The sequence below is a fragment of the Vulpes vulpes genome, chromosome 6, assembly GCF_048418805.1.
Source record: "Vulpes vulpes isolate BD-2025 chromosome 6, VulVul3, whole genome shotgun sequence".
Classification (NCBI taxonomy): domain Eukaryota; kingdom Metazoa; phylum Chordata; class Mammalia; order Carnivora; family Canidae; genus Vulpes; species Vulpes vulpes.
Window position 1 is genome coordinate 27,635,239 of NC_132785.1, and position 4,604 is coordinate 27,639,842.

The window sequence follows — 4,604 nt, forward strand, 5'->3', positions numbered from 1 at the left end:
TACATTATAAATAGAGCTCTGTGTTTATAACTCAATAGATTTCCCATCTAGGTGAGAATACTATATCAGTATTTCCAATGAGATCTCTAGTCTAATGCAACTTCAACCATCTGAGAAGATAATCCCCAAACTATTTGAAATGTTCTAATTATTTCCTTTTAACCCCAAGACAGTTTATGGTTAAGTATAGAAATATTTGAGAATATTTTTGCATAAGAAATGTATCCATATTTGACACTTGTAATAACTAAGAGAATAACTAATAGAATATGTCCTGCTAGAAGCTAACTTTATGAATCTCATTGGAAATATATAATTTAAGCAATGACTAAATTCTTTTAAATTTTAAGTTGAAATCTTATAAAATTTATATGCAAAATCAGAACATTTGGAGAATTTAAGAATCACCATACCTAAAGTTTAACAGATTTATGAAAATATTGAGTTCTTGAAATGACTTGGTATTAATCTATTAAAGTATTTTTTTAAGATTTTATTTATTTATTCATGAGTGACACAGAGAAAAGGCAGAGACATAGACAGAGGGAGAAGCAGGATCCTCACAGGGAGCCTGATGTGGGACTCAATCCCGGAACTCCCAGAACTCTGGGATCACGTCCTGAGCCAAAGGCAGAGGTCCAACTGCTGAGCCACCCAGGAGTCCTTCTATGAAAGTTCTTAAAAGAGAAAGCATATATATTAAATTTACAGATGCAGCTTTTAAGTGTTCGGGTGCCTTACAAACATATGTTACATTTGCTAGATTTATAAATACAGTAATATTATCTAGATGTTGAAGTAAAAGGTTAAGGAAGAACTAAGCTTTGGAATCTTTAATAATTATATATTTATTTTAAAAATGAAATAATTTCTGCAGAGTCTCTTTTTTTTTCTAAAGATTTTATTTATTTATTCATGAGAGACACACAGAGAGAGGCAGAGACACAGGCAGAGGGAGAAGCAGGCTCCATGCAGGGAGCCCAATGCGGGACTCGATTCGGGGACTGAATGACCCTGGGCTGAATGAAGGCAGGCGCTAAACCGGTGAGCCACCAGGGATCCCTCTCTTTTAAGGATGTATACTCAACCTCAAGGGCCAAAAACACCTCAAGGATATAACAAACTCACACATTTTTTTTGTAATGGTGAACAAATTTCACATTACCAACTGTGGGTGAAACTGGCCCCTACATCTCTTCTAGGCAATGCACTGAGGAGTTTACATTACCTGTGCAGTGTCCCTGCTAAAAAAAATGTTTAATCTGAATCTAATCATAAGGAAACAAATCGAAATTGAAGGACACATTGAAAACAACTGACCTAGATTCTTTGAAATTGTCAAAGTCATGAAAGACCACCATCGAAACAAACAACTAAATGAAAACACCAATAAAGAAAAACAAAAAAGAATAGGGAAAGCAAAAGGGGGACGGTGTCTAGGCTAGTGATTGTGTGACCCTTGGCTGGATCTGGATCCCCAAGCTAAAAGCCTGTAAAGGATAGTATTGAGACATTTTTACAACTTTGATGGGAACACATGCTTGCTCTGAAGGGATAAGGTGCTAAAATATTCAGGGGAGAAGACTAAAAGACTTCTGCAACTTGCATTTGAACAGTTAAAAAATGTGTATAGACAGTGTGCTAGCTGAATCTGATGGATATACAGATGTTCACTGTTCTTTTTTTGAGCTTTTCTGTAGGTTTTAAAATTTTCAAAACAAATAATTGACTGAAAACTTCAAGTCACAGTGAACCCATTTTATTCCCTTATGAAGCTCATGAGCCTCAAGGAGAAGTTGGCCCCAATCTGTGGCACAGGGAACTGGCCTACTCTGAGGGTTCCCTTGCCAAAGATAGGTTCAGGGATGTGCTTGTTTCTGGATCTGGACCAATGAAATAGGAAATTTTGCTACAGGTTTTCCTTCCTGTTGTTGCTTCTGGGAGCAAGTCTCTTTCCCTCTGTTATGCTTGTACATGGGTATGAGGCCTGGGACTTTGCAACCATTTTACTGCCAAGCTGAGAAAGAAGCTGCCAAAAGGAACAGGGATGACAAAAGTTTCAGGGATAAATCAATTCTGAAAAGATTATGGTAGCTTTGGTCTTCCAATAATGGGAATCATTTGATTTAAGCCAGTTGAAATATTACAGCCAAATACATGATCTGCTACGAGCCACATCCCTCATGAAATGACCTTCTTATCTCTATTTCAAACTGTAACTGACAGCAGAGTTTTCAGGAGGAGGGGACTACTTTTATTTAGCAAAATATTTGGATTGGTCCTATAGGAGAAAAGGTAAGACCCTTAGGTCAGGGAGATGAGAACTAGCCTGAGTAATCAAGTAGAAGGAGGCATCAGTCAGGGTTCTCTTGAGAAACAGAAGCAGCAGGGCGTGGTGTGTGTGTGTGTGTGTGTGTGTGTGTGTGTATATCTGTATCTCTATATCTCTATCTCTATCCCCTATATCTCGATGTATAGACAGATTTACTTTAGGGAACTGGTTCACACAATTGCAGAGGCGTGGTAAGTACAAAATATGATGGGGTGGACTGGTAGGCTAGAGACTCAGGGGCTCAGGGAAGGGTTGCAGTTCAAATCCAAAGGTGTCTACTGGCTGAATTCCTAGTTTCTTAGGAGGCAGTCAGTCTTTGTTCTATTAAGCCCTCCTCTGATTGAAAGAGACCCATCTACATTTTGAAGAGTGCTCTCCTTTGCTTGAAGTCCACTATTTAAATGTTAAATTTATCAAAAAAAAAAAAAAACTTTCACAGAAACAACCCAAAAATGTTTGACCAAATATCTGAGCACCGTAGCCCAGTCAAATTGACATATGAATTTAATCATCACAATGAATAAACTGGTCAGTGTGAGAAACAAATACACTGGGATTTGCCCTGGGAGATGTTGGGAAGGACAAAAGGAAAGAGAGAGACCAGTCAGAGACTTTCAAACTTAACTTTTTACATTGGACCACCTCATATGCATGCCAGTGTGTACATAACTGAAACAAAAGCTACTCTTTATCTTCTTTGCTCTTTCTTCCCTTCCCTTCCTGTCCCGTTCCTTCTGTCTCTTCCCTATCCTTCTCTCCCCTTCCCTATTCTTCTTTCCTCTTCCCTCCCCTTCTCTATCCTCCCCTCTCCTCCCCTTCCCTTGTATTTGTGTATGTGCGCACTTGTGTAGTAAAGCTAGGAAGAGGCTGACAGGACAGAAAACACATCAGACCTTAAAATGATCACCTAAGCCAAGAGACTAAGTTGATTGTGATAATGCAAGTAGCCATGCTTCCTTTCCTCCCAGGGCTGCATATACCCATAAAGTTCACAGAAATCTTGGGGAGGGCTTTCATATGGAATCAGGGATCGGAGCATCCGCATGCAATATAGATCTCAGGGGACATGGAGGCCCAGGTGGTTACCTGTGTTACAGAAGCCATCCTGTCTACCTTTAGACCTTCATGACATGGTAGCTAGTCCCGTGGTGCTAATCCATTTATATTTTCTACTATAGAAATTGTGTATTTATCTACCCTAGTAGGATGTAACCAAAGTAGGTTTGTAACCAAAAGTATGGTTTGAGATTATGTCTTAGGTACAATTTTTATGTTTTACATTAATTAGTATAATACCTACACAGACTAATAACTCAAATATGTGCTTTTCCTGATTTTATGCATGTAGAAATCGTTACTAGGAAACACAGTAACATTGATGTGTCACGTACGAGTGGCTGAACAAATAAACTTCATGAAATTTCCCAACCATTCCCCCATATTTTAGATATATTGAATGTAACTTAAATGTTCACTTACGATACAGAATATTGTTATATATACTACAAAATAATCAACAATCAATGTCTAAATGACTGTGGATTCGTGCTACACATATTACAAATCAATGACTCCAAGTCATCAATGAAAGGTGAAATAGGGTCCAGAAACCCTAGATTAGCAACAGAATGTAGTAGCCACACCAATGTCAGCTTAAAGGGCCCTGAGGATGATCGGTGATGTTCATCCTCATGACTGCATCTACCTTTCGACCTGGTCTGTGATCAAGCTTAAGAGTTCAGAGGAGTCTGGGCCAGTGGCAAGGCTGCTATTGAGATGCTAGAACTGACCTGAATCTTTGGTACAGTGTGAAAGTTCCAAGGGACGTGGATATTATGGTAGCTCATGGCACAGACTTGCAGTGCCTTGCAGTCCTCTCCAGGGCAATGGATTACAATATATCCACATAAACTGTAGCTATAAAAAAAGGGTGCATCACGATGGCTATCCATGTGTTTAAGCAATTCTAGGACATTCCTGAGTGAACCTGTTTTTAGCATACCTGCTCAAGTCTAATGATGCTGATGTCATTGTGGACTCATAAAACAGTTTCTCTCTGTCTCTGTCTCTGTCTCTCTCTCACACACACACTTGTGAATCTAACACAGTGAAACTGTGAAAGAAAAAGATTGTGTAAAAGTTGTTCCTGTACAAGGAAAATGTAATTTTATTTCATAAATAATCACTCAAGTGTATGAGTTGTGTAGGCGTTCATTGGTGAGTTTAGACTAAACAGGAAGTGATGTAAATTATACTTATTACACTGCTGGGA

The 4,604-nt window shown here is 38.7% G+C and overlaps 1 long non-coding RNA gene across 1 annotated transcript; it reads right to left on the bottom strand.

Moving 5' to 3' along the window:
• Positions 1–480: 480 nt before the first annotated feature.
• On the bottom strand, positions 481–4,186 carry LOC140599296 (uncharacterized). The gene is made up of 2 exons (XR_012002007.1): positions 4,123–4,186; positions 481–677 (listed from the first exon to the last, which is right to left on the bottom strand). It is a non-coding gene; the product is annotated as an uncharacterized lncRNA (long non-coding RNA).
• Between the last annotated feature and the right edge of the window lie 418 nt (positions 4,187–4,604).